Here is a 20,742-nt window from a genome sequence, read left to right as displayed (position 1 = left end):
ATATTCAATTTTATACTGCTTAAATAATCCTCCTCCTATTACTTTCATTCTCAAATTTTACTTTATTGCCTAGAATTATAATTAAAATTGATATGTAAGCCACAAAGTGCTTTTGTTTGCACTTATCTTTTTTTTCAGAACTCATTATTGTATATCCCATATTGCTAAGTAGCTGTCTGTTTTGTCTTCCAATAGTAGAGAACATATAATTGATTATATTTGCTAATTTTTATTTCTGAAATAAATATGAATTTTATAAGATTAGCTTCAAATGTGTATACTTACTGTTCTAACACATATTTTCTCATACTTTTATATTTCTCCTCCACCTTCCCTCTTCTTCCTGTATGACCTTCTTCTCTTTTTTCTTCTTCTTCTGCTCCTTCTGCTCTCCTTCCTCTTTCTCATCTTTGGCTTTCTCCTTCTTCAACAATTCTTGGATTTTTTTTTTTTACATTTTTAAAAATAAGATATTTGCCAGTAAGGATCACTATTTTTGTTTATTATTTTGTTACAATTTGGAAGCCACATAGTTATTCATTAATTTTATTTATTATACTTAAATAAAGCCATATATTCACAATTGAATCTTTACTTTTCTAACTCTTTATATTAAGAAATTTTTCTTTCTATTGCCCTCTTCCCTGGTAAAATAAAGAAACTAACACAAGCCTACACTCGCAGGCCATACTTCCTCCTGCATTAAGTTTCTGGTTGGTTAAATTTGGGATGGTTAAATTTTGACTCAGTTTCTCCTATTTATTCTCTTTCATTTTTCTTATAGCAATTATTATTATATTAGTTACATAGATAACCTAATACATGCAAATATTTTGAATTCTATTAGTATTCTTATTTACACATAGTTCTGAGATTCAATCATTTTATTTCTCAGTATCTGTCATTTTACCTAATTAAATTTTGAGTCTTTGTTTTTATTCATTTCCTATTGGCTGGAAAGCTCTTTATATAGATTTTCAGGAAAGTCTTTTATAATGCCATCCTCACTAATTTCAGCTCGATGATGTTATTGTGGTTTTGTTCTCTTTGCAAATAAATAAAATATAGCATTTAGGTCTCTCTCTCTCCTCTCCTCTGCCTCCTACCCCTGTCCCCTGAATTACTTGGTAGATGATACTCTATTGAACTGTGGCTTTGACAGTCATATGTTCACTGGAGTAACATTTCAGAATATCCCACTAGAAGACAGTACTAAAAGTGACGAGTAAAGGTATGAGATTAAAAATAAAAACAAAAAAAAACCTTACAAACACAAAAAACTAGTTTCCTCAGAACAGGCTTTTCCCTAGCATATGTCTAAAAGTTTGACTGTTTCAATTACTGCATTTATTCAATCCAGGAAACGTTTCTTATAATAAAACCTTGATTATTATTTTTTTGCTTTGTTCTTGAATCAAATACAGAGCTATTAAGTTCTTATACTTTAGATCTCCTCTTTCTCCTACATATTTGTTTCCTCTCTAATTGCTTTAGACTTTTGCCATCTTAATTTGCAACAAGTAGAATGGCTTATTTGTACTCAATATCACTCAAAATCTTTTGTAGTGTTGATTTTGTATTCAGGGTTATTGTTTAAGATGTAAATACATGGTTGAAATCACAGAATCCTTTATACTATGCTATTTCATTAAGCTCTGCTTTATTTCTTCTACTGTTATGCAGGCCATTGCTCAAAATATATTATCTAATTTTTTTCATTGCTGATTTGATAATACAGCAATATATAATATAATATATATGGTACCTTAAATTTACTTTTTTAATACTGATTTAAACTGTTTTTTAGAAGAACTTTCTTTTACTTCACAAATGTTCCTTTCTCTTTGTTCTACATAGTAAATTATTTCAACACTTCTCCTGATGTGTTGCTTTCTCTTTGCCAGTATTAACTGGGAAAGGCATATCTGCACCTGTGAGTAGATTCTCCTGTCTCTGCATTTTTCTACTGATAACAGTGTTTTAAAAAAAAAGAAAACCTAACAAAACAATTTCTTTCCAATCCTAATATTGAAGGCTGATAGTTGTAAAAGCATATTGATAAGTTAGAGACCCAGAAGACTAAGAGGAAAAAGGGAATCAGAAGCCAAAGTTAACTCAACATCATTGCTCTCTCTCTTCTTGGTACTCAGTTTATTAGTTATATTAGAAGTCCACTTTACGTATTCATATATATATATTTAATACGATACATAAATAACTGTCTGATCTTCCTAATTTTATAAAATTTTAAATTTTATCATTTAAATAGGGAGATATTAAGGAATTATTATTCACCTGCTCATGAGTTTCATGGAATCCTATTATTTCACTTTAAAAAGAATTATTCTTTATTTTAAATGTAATTTACTTACAAGAGAACACTGAATCCTGCCTGTTATTTTTCCCCTATAAGTTTACGAGTATTCTGCACATCAAAGCGAATAAATAAAAATACATAATTCAATAGTCACACAAACACACTCAAAAACCACTTCTAAGAGAGGACATTCCCATCAACATCACCCACAACAGCATTTCAGAATTTAAGAGGTTTGCTCCAAATACATCCTCTGATCTGCCCTCACTCATAACCAGCCAAAAAAATATACAGACTTCTGGTTTTATCTGTGACACGTGAAGAGCTTGGAAGTAATCATTTCAAGTTGTCCTCATATCAAGAAAAAGCTGTACAAACTAAAACTCAATTACTTTTCTTGAATCCTTCAGAGAACTGAGCTTACAGGATACACTATCCACCCAAAGTCAGGAGAGAAAGATGAATCCAGAGAGTTAGAACTGAGATCTACTTACCTGGAGCAAAAGCATCTGAAACCATAACATGGTAATCACTTTTAAAAGGCAACTTTGATGCACTGCTGAGTATTGATTAGTATGAGAGTGAGAAAATCCCAGAATCCCTTGGAGGCTGCAGTCTTAGGTGGGTCCCTACACTTCCATGGGCTTTACTTCCAGCAACTGCACCACGTACTTGTACTAAGAACAGTGGTGGAAATAATCCAACCCTGTTGCTGGCAGGAGGAAGAAAAGAGTAATCATTGTGAAATATGCCCAGAGCCTTCTCTATAAGAAAGGCTTCCTCTCTAGGAAAAAATCTTTTCCAGAGCCCTATCAAGAATTTTTGAAAAAGAGCATCTCTCCCATTCTGGCACCCTCTAGCCTTCTTGTCTCACATGAGGGGAGGGTATTCTGCAAGAAGAAACACTATTGAAGTTCACAGGCCAGAAATACAGGCCCATTAAAAGATGAGTTATAATTAGAAGATTATGGAATCCTCCACCTCCCCTATACCATACAACCACACCCACAGAGCTCCAGTATAATAATAGTGGATTTCAGAAGAAAGGCACAGACTGTCTCTGTGTGGAGGAGTACTGAGGGAAGCCCAGTCAAAACAGAAGACAAATATAGGTCACTAGAAGAATATGGAGCCTCTGACAACTCTAGCTACAGCAAACATTTAATGTAGACTAACTCCTAGCAAGAGCAACATAAATACTCATACTAGAGACCTATTTACCTCTGTTACTATTACCCTAAACAACATGCCTGAATTTCAACCAAAATTTACAAGGCATGCTAAAAGGCAAGAGAAAACACAGACAAAGCAAGGCACTACAACCAGACACAGATATGACACCAATGTTAGAATTATCAGACCCAGAATTTAAAATAACTTTGATTGATGTGTTAACAGCCCTAGTGGAAAAACAATAAAACATACAAGAAGAGTTCAGTAATATAATCTGAAAATGGAACTTTAAGTTAGAACCAAAAGGAAATACTAGAAATAAAAAACACTCTAAGAGAAATATCTTTGATGTGCTCATCAGTAGACTCAATATGGCCAAGGAAAGAATTAGTGAGCTTGAAATTCTCTTAATAATGGAAACACTCCAAAATGAAACTTAAATAGGAAAAAGAATAAGCAACAAAACAAAACATTCAAGAACTGTGAGACAATTACAAAGGTGTGACACATGGATAATTGGAATAACAGAAAGAAACAAAAAAGTGAACCGAGAAGAATATTTGAAGTACTTTGACATAATAATGTCCAAGGACTTTTGAAACTTAATGGTGTGGCACACCAAACCACAGATCCAGAAAAATCAGAGAACACCCAACAGAATAAAACAACCACCACCACCTATTTAGGTATATCATGCAGAATACCAAAGATAAAGAGAAAATCTTGGAAAAAGCCAGGGTATATGTGTGGGGGTATCTTATGTGTATAGAAAAAGGGAGAATAATTGCAGTAGACTTCTCATAAGACCATGAGTGAAATATGTAAAGTATTGTAAGAAAAATGCAACCAACCTAGAATTCTATATCCAGTGAAATTATCCTTCAAAAGTTAGGAAGAAATGATGACTTTCACAGACAAACCAAAACTAAGGAGATTCACTGACAGCAGATTAGCCTTGCTTGATACATTAAATGATTTTATTCAGGTAGAATGAAAATTATATAGTCAGAAAATTGGTTCTACATCAAGAAAGGAAGGGTATCAGAGAAGGAATAAAATAAAATGTTAATTTTTCTTATTTGTAATCTAAAATATAACTGTTTAATAACAGTACAAAGTATTGGGTGATAACAGCATATTGAGGGTGAGATAAATGACAGCAACGTCATGAGGGATGGGATAAAGGAACTGGGAATGCTCTGTTATAAAATATCTCCACTACACATGAAGCAGTATAGAATTATTTAAAGAAGGAATTTAATTAGTTCAAATGTTTATTATGAACACTAAGATAAAAATGTTCTTTCTTTATAAGAAAGCATAGCTGATATGCTAAGAGAAGGGATAATATGGAATCATATAAAATGTTCAATCATCACCAGAGAGAACAAGAAATCTCTGAAAAAGCAGTTAAAAACATGATTGACATTAACCAAAATATATCAATGATCATCTTATTCGCAAATTGACTACACCAATTTAAAGCCACAGATTGTCAGAACAGATTAAAAAACAAGAACCAACTATACATTGTCTACAAGAAACTCATTTTATATATAAAAACATATATAGGTTAAAAGTGAAGGGATGGACATATACCATGATACAATAATTTTTTGAACAGCTGAAGTAGTTATATTAATTTCAGACAAAGCAGTCTTCATAACAAAGAAAATTATCAAGAATAAAGACGGACATTACATAATGATTAAAAAGCCAATTCTCCAAGAAGACATAACAATCCTTAATGTTTATATACCTAATAGAGCACCAAAATATATGGGACAAAATGGACAGAATCGCATTAAGAGACAGATAAATCCACCTATAGTTAAAAACTTCAATATTCCTCTAACAGTAATTGATAATCAAGCAGGAAGAAAATCAGTAAGGTATAGTTGACCTGAATAGCACTACTAATCAATGTGATCTAAATGACACTTAAAGAATATTCCATCAAACAACAGCAAGATACATACGCTCCTCAAGCTCACATATAATGTTCACTAAGATGGAACACATTCTAGTCCACAAACATGCCTTAACAAGTCAATAAAAGAAGAAATCATGCAAAGTATGTTCTCTGATCACAATGGAATTAAACTAGACATCAATAATGGAAAGACAGCAGGAAAAAAATCCAAACATTTGAAAATTAACAACACACACACACACACAAAAATAGACTGATGCCAACAGCTGCAAGCTAAGCTACAGAAAAAGATAAAGAAATTTTATGTTTCCAAGTGAATTGCATAGTATGTTTTCTTTAATTCCATAAAATACAGTTTTGATGCTGCCAATAACAAAAAGGAAAATTAACAACACAGATAATTAGCATATAAGTCAAAGAAAAAGTCACAAGAGAAATTAAAAAATATTTTTAACTAAGTGAAAATGAAAAATCAACTTACCAACATTTGTAGTGAATGCAGTGTGTAGAAGGAAATTTTTTGAATTAAATGTATAATTTAGAAAAGAAGAAAGATCTAAAATCAATAACCTAAACTTCCATGTTAGGAAAATAGAGAAAGAAGAGAAATTTAAGCCTAAAGCAAGCAGAATAAAATAAATAATAAAATTTACAGCAGAAATCAGTAACATGGAAAATGCAAAAAATATAGAGAAAATCAATAAAATACAAAAGCTGCTTCTTTGAAAGATAAATAAAAGATGCCCCAATTAGAAAATCTGAAATGAAAAAGGGATCATCATTACTGATCCCACAGCCATTCAAAGGAATACTACAGACAACTCTACAAATTTAATAACTTTGATGAAATGATCCAATTACTTGAAAGAAACTAACAATTTCACAAAAGGAGAAACAGATAATATGAATAGCCCTATATTTAAGAAAGAAATTAAATCAATTATTAACTTTGCAAAAAAGATCTCACCAAGTCCTGATGGTTTCATTGGTGAATTCTGCCAAACATTTAAGGAGCTTTTCCAGAAAATAGAATCAAAGGGAGAACTTCCTAACTCATTCTGTGAAGCCAGCATTACACCCACTTATCTCAAATCCAGATAAAGACACTGCAATGAAGGAAAACCATAGACCAACATATCTCATGAACTTAAGCACAAAATACCTCAAAAAACACTAGCAAATAGAATTCAACAATGTATATGATGAGTTATACAACACAACCACAACTTTCAACCTTACTGAAGGTATGCAGGCTGGTTTGACATTTGAAAATCAATCAGTATAATTTATCACATTTTATAAACATATCAATTGACATTGGAAAAGCATTTGATAAATCCAACACCCATTTATGAAAAAAAATTAACAAATTAGCAAGAAAGAAAAACTTTGTCAATTTGATAAAGAACATCTATAAAATATCTACAGCTAAAATCACTTAATTGTGCAAACTGGATACTTATCCCCTAAGATCAGGAACAAGGCAAGTAAGTTCTATCTCATTACATCTATTCAACATCACTGTATATGTTCTAGCTAATGTAATAAGTCAAGAAAAGGAAATATGAGGTTCAAAGATTAAAAAGGAAGAAATAAAACTGTCCCTATTTTCAGATGATTGTGTATAAAGAAAGTCCCAAAGGATTTACAAAAAATAATAATAATAACCTCCTGGAACTAATACATGTGTATAGCAAGGTCACAGGATATATACACCCCACCCAGATTCCTCTATCATTGACATCTTATTTTAATATTTGTCACAATTAACAAACTAATATTGATACATTATTACCAGCTAAAGTTCATTCTTTTTCAGAGTTCCTAAGTTTTTCCTTAATGTCCTGTTTTGGTTTGAGGATTCTATTCAGGTTATCACCTTATCTTTAGTAGTCATGTCTCCTTAGGATCCTCATGGCTATGACAGTTTCTTAGATTTTCCTTGTTTTTGATGACCTCGATGGGTTTTTTAGGGGTCTGATGAGGTATTTTACAAACAAAACACTCTCACTGTATTGATAACTGTCTGGTGTTTTCTCATGATTAGATTGGGGTAATATGGAACTCGGTGTATATTTGCAATAATTCTGTAAATCTAAAATTGTTCTAAAAGAAAACATTTACTAACTACATATAACCACAAAACAAAGACAAGGCAAAAGAAAAATTTTATGAAAGTGTGGCTTTATTTCTTAGATGAATAAATGCAATGAGATTTGAAGGCTATACAAGCCTAATATTGGCATAAAAAAATATAGTCAAGGCAGGTATAATTTTAGACCTTCTATCTCTCATTTGTCTTATAAGCAAGAAGCCACGCATAGCTCTCTGAATTCTGAATTAGCATTCCCTTTTAGAAACCTCTCATCATTCTAAGAATTTGAGCCTTAGGATAAAAGTAGGACACAGTTGGATTGACCCATAAGCCAGAAGGCATTTTGCCTGGGAAACTCTCCATGGAGCAAGCTTCATGAAGAAGATAGGGAGAGAGAAGGAACACTTCTTCGAGGGCTACATTTCCTGTTTAGCTCATCTCTAATGTAGATTAGAACTCTTAATGAAATTCATTAAATAAAATGTTTGCTCAACTGTGCAGGCTGATCCAAAGTTACAAATGTGCCTCAGAGCACAGGTTTTTGATTTATGAAAAAAATGTGTTGAAAGCATTTTTTTGATGGAATCAAATTACAAGCTCTGGTATTTAACAATGCCCTGCGAATTTCAATTTCTAGAGTAATCAATGAAGCCAATTCTATAATTTGGGGGAAAAATTTGATGCTATTTTATTTATTGGATGCCATAAAATGTTTTAAACTTTTAAGTAAAACTAGAAAAGTATTAATTTTGTTTGAACTATTGAAAATCAAATGCAGTAAACATCATTTGCATGTTATTTCCAACTAAACAGTTTCATGCAATTTATAAAATAATTTAACCTATCAAGAAAAACTTGGAGTCATTCACTGAGGGGAATCTTACCATTTAAATTATAAACCATATTGATAGGGTACAGACATTTTAACTTCTGATGAGTTTACCTGCATTCTGCCACAATTTATAGGGCTGGCCCGGTTGCCTAGTAGTTAAGTTCGGTGGGCTCTGCTTCAGTGGCCCGGGTTCACGGGTTCAGATCCCTGGCTCAGACCTACACCACTCACTAAGCCATGCTGTGGACTCAGCCCACATACAAAATAGAACAAAGACTGGCACAGATATTAGCTCAGGGCCAATCTTCTTCAAGCAAAAAGAGGAAGACTGGCAACAGATGTTAGCTCACGGTCAATCTCCCTCACTAAAAATAAATAAATAAATAAATAAATAATGACTCCTAGTTTACTTAAGATGTCCAAATACCTTCAAAGCAAGTTTAGATAATAGCCACCTATTTAGATAATATGTCAAAATATTCTTCAAATGCTGCAAGGTATCATTTACCCCCTAAATTTTATGTACTCCACTCCTTTACAATTCACTTTAGCTAGACTTGAATTCCCATTCATATTTCTGCTTATAAGTGTGAGCTTGTGCAAATTTCTTGCCCACGCTGATCTTCTGTTTTCTTCTTTGCCAATTTGGGATAGGGAGGCGGACAGTAACCATCTTATAGTTTCAATACAAGAATTAAATGAGATATTCTAACATTAAATACTTATTACAAGGGGTGGCACATATATTTCCTCAGAAATATTAGTGAGGAGGAAGAGGGGGAGGGGGAGGAGGAAAAAGAACTTAAGGAAAACACATTGACTGGGCATCTATTTTGACCTAAGCACTGTCCTAAGGGATAGAACCAGAAGACAGATAAGACATAGATTCTGTTTTACATAAGGCTACAGTCCAGTGGAAGAGAAAGAAATGTAAACCAATAGTTATAGGAAAGCATGGTAGGTCCTATAGCAGACTCGAGGAAGAGAACAGGTCCCTGTATGGGCATACAAAGAAGACAAATTACAGAACTTGGAATGCTTTATCAATTTCCATCGATATCAAGTTGAAGTCTCAGCCTTGCTTCAATTTTTAGACCAGTTTCAATTAGAGACAGGAATCCTAGAATCATCTTTAATAGCAAATTTTCAACAGAAACAATTATTTGTATCTTTTTCTCCTTCTAGATCCATCTGATTTCCTTGATTAAGTCTAACTGGGCCCCTGTCCTATAAATACTTAAAGATGCCAGCTGATCACACTGCTTAGAATTCCAAACACAGTATTCCCCTAATTCCTTTCTACTTTTCTCAAATCAACTATTAAGTTTTCAATTCCTCATCTTGAAAGATGAGAAAATAAGACATTTCATGAAAACTAAACGTACCATCAAGGGCTTCTGTGTACTCAGGAAACAGCAATCAGCATAAGACAAAATAGAAAATGGACCGTTTTGTTGGAGTTCACATATTATATATAATGAGAATGCAAAACCTTACTTAGACCTTTCAGTACATCGTGCATATTCTAATTCAGGGTTCTACAGCTGTTCAGTAATGCTCAAAATATTTACTTTTATTATAATAAAAATATTGTGTATATAGCACACTTAAAAAATATAAAAAATATCAAAGAGAAAAAAATTAACCACAATCTGACTATCCATTAAAAACACCATTAAGTGTTTTACAATAATTTTTAAATTTTTCTATACCTATGTATTGTTTTTACCATATGCATCCTTATGACTTTTTTCTTAAATAAAATATTCTCCAAAAATCTTATCCATTAAGCCAGCATAAAATTTCATTTTACTGGTGTAGAAATTAGCCACTCCATTTTTTAAGTTATTTGGTAATTTTCACAATTATAAATTATGATACGTTAAATTCATTATAAACATTCTCACCATTCTGATTTTTTCCTTGCATAGATTCCATGTAGTATAAAAAATACACTATCAAATAATGTAATGTTTTTGAGGCTCTCAATACAACTTAAAATCCTTCCAACAATGTAAGAGAATATCAATCTCATCACACAGCATTAGCACTTAATATTATTTTCTTTCTAAATATCTGCAAATTTGATGAGTAAAAAAAAGTCATTGCTACTTTAATTTGCTTACCCGTTTTATGTATTGCAGTTGAATTGTTCATAATTTGATTACTGACCATTTCTATTTCTTCTGTGAATAATCTATTCTTTATTTTTCTCCTTGAAGAGTGTTTTCTTATTCATTTTTTATTCTTCGAAGGGCATTAAGAATATTGAAGTTTTGTCATCTCATGTGTAAATATTTTTCCCAATTTTTTGTCTTTTTCTCCTTATTTTTTTTTTTAACTTAGAGGAGCTTTTATTTTCTAGGTGTTCTGATCTATTGAGGTTTTGATTTTTCATTTTCCTTTCCTAAGAAATATTTTAAATATTCCAAAACATTTAGAAAAGTTTGTTTCAGGTTTGATGTTAAAATATTTAGTCCAATTGTAATTTGTGCTGGTGTGTGATATAAAGTAGAGGTCTACTACATTTTTTTCCCTTTAAATACTACCTATTGTGTTACATGTTAGGTCTCACAGTCTCAGGATAGCTGTAGAGAGTGAGAGACGAATAACAGCTAGAGCCAGGAGATTGGCTCAGAAAATTGTTTCCATACTTCAGAAGGATGGCTTTCTGCTTTTCCTGTCATTGCAGACTTTATATCCTCCAGTTCTACCTAGATATTGGGAGTGAGTCAGTATTTTTACACTTATTTGAAACTACCTCTCAATTACTGTTTCAGAAAATGTAGCATATATTTTTAGTTCAAGGATATAGTTCTTTATTTATTACTGGCAAAAATGTGATTAGTCAAAGTGAGCCTATACTTTTTTTAGTTGTGGTAGGATACACATAATATTTATCATTTTAACCATTTTTTAGGGAACAGTTCAGTAATGTTAAATATATTCACATTATTGTGTGACCAATCTCAAGAACTTTCTCATGTTGCAAAGCTGAAATTCTATACCCATTAAACAACAACTCCTCATTTCCTCCTCCCCCCAGCCCCTGGCAACCACAATTCTATTTTCTTTTTCTATGTATTTGACTACTACAGAGATCTCATATAAATGAAATCGCACAGTGTTTGTCTTTTTGTGACTGGCTTATTTCACTTAGTGTAACGTCTTCAAGGTTCATCCACATTGTAGCACGTCCTTCCTTTTTAAAAATCTGAATAATATTGCGTGTATGTATATACTGCATTTTGTTCATCCACTCATCCATTAAGAGACACTTGGGTTGCTTCCTCCTCTTGACTATTGTGAATAGTGCTGCTATGAACACAGGTGTACAAATATCTCTTCAAGATATTGCTCTCAATTTTTGATATCTACCTAGAAGCGGCATTTTTGGATCATATGGTATCGCTATTATTAATTTTTTGAGGAACCACCATAATGCTTTTTGTAGTGGCTGCATCATTTTACTTTCCTACCACATTTGAGCCTATACTTTGGAATCTAATTTTCTCTCATCTGTGTTTTAAACAGCACTAGTGCCAGCTTTTCTATAATTTATTACATATCTTTATGGACAATAAAATACTAGAATAAAATTCCTCAGCAATGATGCAAAGTTAGATTTTAATCAGTGACTACGCCGCCCTGTTGTCCAGAGTGAGGGCCAAAGCGCTCCTCTTTAGCTGGGGTGAGAAGTTACAAAATAGCTGTCCTCTCAGATTAGCGTTTGCTCAGTTGGGTTCTAGAGTTTATACTTTTGAAGTTCATCTGACAACAAAGACCAACTACAAATATTGTTTTTTATCAACCATGCAATAACCTAACTACATATTATAATCAATTTAACTTTTCACTCTACTTAACAGCATCAGAGAAAGTTCTGACTATTGCATTTTGGTTATGGATATGGGTATATTTGGCAAGGCAGCTATCATCATATTTAACCAGAAGTCTGAGACTCCTTAAGTTCTCATGCCCTGCCAACTACAAATTCTGCAGTATCTTTGGGTTTCTAAAACTTTCTTGGAACTGGTTCCTAACGTTACCTCTAAAACAAGATTCCCGGCAGCTGCTAAACTGATTCTGTAAATGGCCCTTATCCTGAATTAGTGATATTTTTACTAGAAGCTAAATGGAATAAAACTTTCTCTGGCTAACTAATGTGTAGAATGTTAAAAACCTTAATAAGCACAAAGGTTTGTTCTCAATTGCACGTCTTTCAAATCCAGAGCTACAGAAATATAACAGCAGAGCAATTACTCAGGCAGTGCATGTTTCCACATGGAAATTCCATAGTTGAGAATCTCTCCAAGATAATGTTTCAGGATAAATATGTAGGAAGCAGTGAGAATAAGTTGAACCACTGAGAATTAGATGATAGAATATTGAATTTCTAACCTATAAATAATACGGACTTTGAAAAAATAGTTTACCTAATATTTTAGGTATTTAAAATTAGACTCTTTTTATCTGACTATGATTAAATGATGATATTTTACTATGACTATGTTATGTGCCTGGTACAGCCAGGCAGGGATTTAAAGGCTAAGTAATAAATCATTATGTCGGTAATCACAAGCCAGGTCTTTAGGTACGTAAATGTGAAAACATTTGTATCAATTTATCCAAATGCAATGATTATTAAATTCTAAAGAGAATAACGTACATATCACAAAGTACTGTGCTTATTTATATTATCATTTTACACTCTGGCTAACAAACAAAATAATGAAATCTGTTTCCATCTATAATATACTGGAGTACTTAATAAATAAAAAATTCAATATTTTGCAGAAGTCAGGAGAGGTTAATTGCTATGACAAACCCCAAATCTCTGTGTCTTACACAGTAAAACTGTCTTTCTCATTACTTCATGTACAAAGCAGGCTGACAGGGAGGCTCTGATCTCTGCAGACATTCAGGGATCTATATTCCTTTCCTCCTAAGGCTCCACACTCCTCTGTACAAAACATCTTCTTTATTCAGCTGATGGGGAAAGAAAACGGAGGATTCAAGTGGGGAGTTTTATAAGCCAGGAGTGGAATTAGCATCTATCACTTCTTCCCACAGTCTATTGGCCAGAACTCAGTAACCTAGACAAAATTTCCTGTGAGGGAAGACTGAGAAATATATTCTAACTCTACTTCCAGGAATAGTCACTGCTCCAGTATTTAATAGTCATTTCTCTTCCCCTTTATGAACTGCATAGTAATATATTTTGCCATTTTCTTCTGGGTTGCTCATCTCTTTTTACTGACATACAAGTATTCCTTACATATTTTCTCTTCTAATTCTTTGTCACTTATATGCTTTTTGGTATCCTCTCCTACTGCGGTGTGTCTTTTTTTTCCATTTTGTCATCCAAAATCTTAAAATATTGACATAGTAAATACATATTTTCTTTTACTGTATTTGCCTTTTGCATATCTTTTCTCTCCTTATCCCGTATATCTGATATATCCCAAATAGTGTACTTTATTTTCATCAGAACTAAATAATATAGAAAACCTAAACTTCAAAAGACATTTGATGGAAATAGAATCTATCACAGTCTACTGATGAATGATTGAAGATGGATTTTGAAAACAATCTTTACTTGCTTAATTTTGAATTACAGTTAAAATGAATAATCTAAGCTTGTTGAAATTGTTATTTTTTCTATTTATTTATTTATTTTTTTTGGTGAGGAAGACTGGCCGTGACCTAACAACCATTGCCAATCTTCCCTTATTTTATATGTAGCTTGCCACCACAGCATGGCTTGATGAATGGTATAAGTCCACGCCTGGGATCTGAACATGCAAACCCAGGCCACCAAAGTGTAGTGTGCTGAACTTCAGCATTACACCACCAGGTCATCCCCTAAAATTGTTTTAAAAATTATACATTGTTTATATCACCATGATATTTGGATTTCAAATATACCCATGACTGATATTAGCAATATCTGTGAATTCACCAAATTTTAACTAAAAAATGTGTTAGCTTTCTTTGTTCCATGAGTTGGTCTTTCATTTCACTCACCAGTAATCCAATATGTTGAAAAAAGACATCATTGGAAAATGGTCTAATTCCCAGCAAACATCTTTGGAAAACTGTGTTGTTCTTTTTCAGTCCTAGCAACCTGAAGTGATAGTTTATAAGAATCTCACAAAACCATTTCTTTGTTTCTATGTTAAATTCTGAACACCTGCTTGTGTTGGCATCTTAACACAGTACACTTTTGCTCCAAGCACAATTTTTTATTTGAATTTATAACTTTAGATTTTACCTATAAATGCTGTTGCTCAATAGTTGATGGTTTTATTGCTTCATTAACCAGTATATCTTCACAAACAACATGCTGTGGTTTGAGCACTTCACTATTAAATATGGCTGCAAAACCAAACTCAATATATGGGGGAATGTACTTCCAAGTAAAATTAGTATATACAGTTTTGAATGCCATTAATTCCAAAGTACTTGCACCATCATTATTTGACTAGCATGCTGCATTCAGGAAAGTCAATCTGCATGTATGTTTTTGACATAAAGGACAGGAAATTTTGTTTAATTAGTAAATTAGGGCTGAAAATAAACATTAATATTATTATTTACCAAAATTGACTAATAATATTTAACTATAAACACAAAACTGGGTTAAAACTGAATTTTTTTAAAGTAGCAAAATAAGAAAATAGCTAAATAATTACATTCAGTTATAAAAATAAATGAAAGCTTTTATTTTCTTAGATTTGAATAAACTTTGGAAATTGCTGTTAGTGCCGTCAGGTAGATTCCTACTCCTTGTGACCCTGTCTATAGCAGAGTGGAACCCTGCCCCATCTTTTTGCACCATTCTCTCACCTTCCGGCGCTGTATCAGACAAAGCTCTGCTGCTGTTCATAGAGTTTTCATGGCCCATTTTTTCAGAAGTGGAAGGCCAGGTCCTTCTTCCTAGTCTTCCTTAGTATGAAAGCTCTGCTGAAAGCTGTCTACTGTGAATGACCCTGCTGGTACTTGAAATACCAGTAGCATAGCTTTCAGCATCACAGCAACACACAGCTGCCACAGTATGACAACTGACACGCAGGTGGTGTGGTTCTCTGACCAGGAAACAGACCCAGGCCATGGCGGTGGGAGGGCTGACTCTTAACCACTAGCCCACCAGGGCTGGCTAACTTTGGGGATATAGCTGATGAATAGCCTTAACACATCAATTATAATATGCCCTCCTGCAAAAGACTAGCTCACAGCACTCCCTACATGTAACTTACCATGTGAGTTGACCCCCACACAAACGTGTCTACGTACTGTTCATAGAAACACGTCCACTGATCATGTGCATGGATGTTGTGGCCACATCAAATTGTTATGAAAGTTTCTAAATGCTTACTTTCAATTAATGTAATCGCCTCATTTGAATATCACTAACAGTGTGTAAGACATCACTAGTCTATGTACCACACTTTTAATAGCACTGGTATAAAACACTACACAAAATCCAAGTGGATAATATATGAGCTTTTAAGTACATAGCGAAGGTTTACTCAAAATATCTTTTTTGATAAATTTAAAAGGGTTGAAATCATATGGAGCATGTTCTCTGGCCACAGTAGAATTAAGCAAGGAAAAAAGGGTTAATAGAAAGTCTTCAACAATTCAAAATTAATCAACATAATTATACATATCATGTAAGTTAAATAATAAAGCATAATGAAAATTGGAAAATATTTGAAATGAAAAGATAATAATATGATATGTCAAAACTTTTGTGATTCACCCAAAACTGTTTAAAAGGAAATGTATTGTTTTAATGCACATGTTAGAAAACAAGAAAGGCTAAAGATCTATTACCTGAGCTTTCATCTCATAAGGTAAAGAAAGAACAGCAAATTGAACTCAAAAAGAGATGAAGAACAGACATAAAGAGGTAACACCAGAAACCAATAATATATAAGGCAAATGAATAATACAGAAAGACAACAAAACCAAAAGTTGGTTTTTAAGAAGACAACAAATGGCCAGCCTGGTGGCATAGCGGTTAGATTCACGCGCACCTCTTCGGTGGCCTGGGGTTTGTGGGTTCAGATCCCGGGCGCAGACCAACGCACTGCTTGTCAAGCCATGTTGTGGTGGTGTCCCATATAAAGTAGAGTAAGATGAGCACAGATGTTAACCCAGGGCCAATCTTCCTCAGCAAAAAGAGGAAGGTTGGCAATGGATGTTAGCTCAGGGTAAGTCTTCCTCACAAAAAAAAAAAAAAGAAGACAACAAAACTGATAAACTCATAAGAAGAACAATCAAGGAAAAAGAAAAGAAATGTAAATACTGGAGACATTAATGGAAAAAGGATATTAAAAATAAGTTTATGTTAATCAATTACTCAATTTAAATAAACTGGACAAATCCTTGAAAGTCACACATTACCAAAACTGACATAAGAAGAAATAGCAAGTCTAATACTTACCTGTAGAATTAATAGAATCAATAATAATCTCCGCATATAAAAAAATACTAGACCTAAATGACTTCACTTGTGACTTTTTTCAAACATTTAAAAAAATAATATCATTATTTAAAAAAATGGAAAACATAAAGATTGAAATTTTTCTCAAATTTTAATGAAAACAGTAGAAGTTTGATACATATAACATGGTAAGGACATTAGAAGGAAATAATATTATTGGCCAATATTTCTCATAATCTTAGATGCAAAAATCCTAAACAAAATATTAACCACTTAAATCTAGATGCATATAAAAAGGATGTTATGTCAGGAAAAAAATCAGGTGTATTTCAAGATCTGTTTAAACATTCTATAATAAAACTGTTATCATCACATTAAAAGCTTAAAGGAGAAAATATATAATCTCATTAGATGCAGAAAAGAATAATTTGATAAAACAACACTGTTTCAGGATTAAAATTCTCATCAATATAGCAATAAAAGATAACTTTTTAACTTAAATATGGTATTTACAAAGCAAACAAGCAAGAAACACACACACACACACACACACACACACACATTTAATGGTACAAGACTAAATGCTTTTGTCCAAATGCTGGGAACACGGCATGTATGACCAGTAAAACCACTTCTATTCATATTGCACTGGATTTTCTAGCATTTGGAGTAAGACAAGCAAAATAAATAAAAAGTATAAATATTTGAAAAAAAGAAATTAAAACTATTTGTAGATGAAAATATTATGTAGACAGAAAATCTGAAAGAACATGCAGATACAATATTAGAAATAATAAACAATTTTAACAGGCTCAAACAATAAAGGTCAAAGTATAAAAATCAATTCTTATTCTAAATTCTTCCAACCAACAAGTAGAACATTATATTAGAAAATATCCTTAAGAATATCATTAGACAGTATCATCAAAAAAACATAATGCTTGGAAATAAATCAAACAGATGTGTTAGACGTCTACTGTAGAAATAACAAAACATATTTAAGGGATATTATGAAAGGAAAGACCTCTAATAATGTAAAGATACATGTGGAAGAATATTGTTCATGGAACAGTTGTTCTAGAATATTTGCCTTATTGGCTCCAATTCTTGACTCCTCCTTGCAATCTATGCCCAATTTGTAATACCCTATCAGTCTGACCCAAGGCTCAATTACATGACTTGCTTCAGCCAATGGAAAGTTAGGAAACACAACAAAAGGAGAGATTTAAAAAGAGCTTAAGTGACTGAATTGGTTCTTGATTATTGCATCTCTGTCTTTGCCACGAGAACATGCCTGAGCTATTTTGCTTAAGATGAGAGATCTGGGAAGTGGAGGCAGGACAATCAGTTGCTCCCTCATCAGCTAAAGGTACACCAACTCCTAGACATACAAACAAGCTCAACAGAGACAAGAATTATCTACAGACTGTTTTTCATTCTCAGCCTCTCCAGCAGCCAGTAGATTCTCAAAAGACGACATGGTCTAAAGATGTGGACCAAATCAAGTATGTGGCCAAGAATCTCTATGAAATAACTTCTGAAGGAATTAAGGTGGTGCATAGTAGGCCTGCTTACTGGATAAAAGGTACCTATTTAGCCTCAGGGTACAGTCCCACAGAAGCCGGATTCCACAGTAGTAGTAAATAAATTTAAGAAGAGTTATTTCTGGAAAGCAATGTTGCTGTTGCTTTCAGAGTACTAATCAGATATATATATAGGAAGCTCACTAAGTATTTAAGGAAACGGTACTCACCATGAGATTGCTTTGGTGACAGATGATTAAATTTGTTAAAATAACTCTATGCATCCAACATGCTATAGGCAGGAATCAAGCTAAAATATGTTCTCTAGAGGCCTATATTTCAATCCCATGTCAAAAGTAGCAAAGAGTATTGGGAGAAAATTGACATCTCACAGGTCAGAGTCATGGCATGGAAAGCCATTAACTGAGAAATCATTCCAAGAGAGCAGAACTGGGATATAAGTTTTTATATTCTCCATTGTGTAAGGAACATCACATTTGTCCAGCAATATTTCAGAATTGGTATGATCCAGTGACTGCAACGTGTATCTAACTCTTTCTATTTTTGAACGTGACTGTTTATTGAGATTGTTCTGTCTCTATGTCACCATTTTATGTTATGGGTATGTGGCACAGGTAACTTGTCTTTTTATTTCACAGGTGTATGGATCTAAAGATGTAATTTCTGGACCAAATATAGATGATGAAATACTAGTTTTCCAACTTGCTGTCATAATCAGGCGAGATAGTCAGGGTCTTAGGATAAGAGTGAGCATATTTTACATATAAACAGGAGGTAAACAATAATAGCCAAAGGATGGAGTTTGGCAGATCAACTGCACAGATGAACTCTAGTAATTCCTTCTCCCTCTATCCATAACTTTGACGTGAAACTTCCTAATGCCTTCCTACTCTGGCTCTGGATCTGCCATGTGTCTTGCTTAGTCCAATGGCAAGTTAGCCAAAGTGATGCAAGATGTTTTAAAAATCTTGCATGTGTTTCGGCCGTGGTCACTCCCGCACTCCTGACTTTGTCATGAAATTATTCTTAGGCTAGGCTGCTAGAAAAAGAAAGATACATTAAGTGAATCCAGGTCATCTCAGTTTCCCCAGAAGGAAGCTGTCTTATTTAGATATTTATAAATGGATATTCACCTAACCCCTAATATATGAATGTGGCAGCCAGGACCAGGTGGACCACCAATCTGACCCCTCGGTTCATGAACTACATAAATGCTAATTGATTTAAGCCACTGAGGTCTGAGATGTCTTATTAGACAGAATTATTATGAAAATAGATAATGAGTACAAATCTTGCCCTCTATGACACACCATGAACACAACTTAATCCAAGATAAATTGTAGACTTAAACATGAAAGGTAAAGCAATTACTTTTCTACAGAAAAACATACAGAAATATGTTATCACGATTTGGGGGTGAGGACAACGTATTAAAAGGGCATAAAACAACACTAACCATAAAAGTAAATATTGGTTTAATTGGACTTCATTAAAACTAAGAATTTATATTCATTAAAGGACACTTTATGAGGGGAAAATAGCAAGCCACAAGTTAATAGACGATACCTGTAATATATAAATCTGACAAAGGAGTTATTCAAAATATGTTACGAGCTCCTATACATTACTGGTAATATGAGGGACATAGTTTGTGACTTCATTAAACTTAATTCCAATAAGGGAAAAATAAATAGGCAGGTAAATAAAATAAGAACATGAAAGGAGTCCAAAAACAATTAAATAGATATTACGATAGGAAATAATGGAGATTTGGGATGATTTTACTTGAACCAAAATATATGAAGGAGGCAGCTGTGGAAAAGAAGAAAAAAAGGATGGAAAGAACATTTATGAAGACAGACAAGATAGGATCTGGGAAAGGTAGGTCCAGAGGAAACCTGAAGCATAAACAAACTGTTCATCTGTCCTGAACATCACCTTCCTTGGGCTTGTGGTTTGGAACCAATAGATGAAGAAGAAAAAACATTTTTATTACATTCTTAAAATCTTTCAATTATTTTAAGGCCTCTTGTATCTCTTTATTTGAAAAACTGATCAGTAATTGATTTAAACAGCAGTTTATTATTTTATACACTTTAACAGATAGGTGCTAAAGCATTGCCAGGATATAAAGGCTTACTTTTCCTTGTTTCTTAAAGAAATATACTAGAATGACTTTTCATAGAGAATGTGTGCATGGAGTAGTAAGTACAATTTTCTAAGAAGACGATAGGTTTTATATCCATCACGACTGTGTCTTCTTAAAAAAAAGTCAACAAACCTTCAAACTAGAATATAACACAATAGCTACACGGTAAATAAAACAAGATCATTACCCAAAAAAAGTACGACTGGCTTGATTTTATAAAATATATCAAGTTTCAGATATTGTACCA

Source organism: Ceratotherium simum, chromosome 29, assembly GCF_057802395.1.
Source record: "Ceratotherium simum simum isolate JZ-2026a chromosome 29, ASM5780239v1, whole genome shotgun sequence".
NCBI lineage: Eukaryota > Metazoa > Chordata > Mammalia > Perissodactyla > Rhinocerotidae > Ceratotherium > Ceratotherium simum.
Note: the sequence above shows the minus strand (reverse complement) of the source record.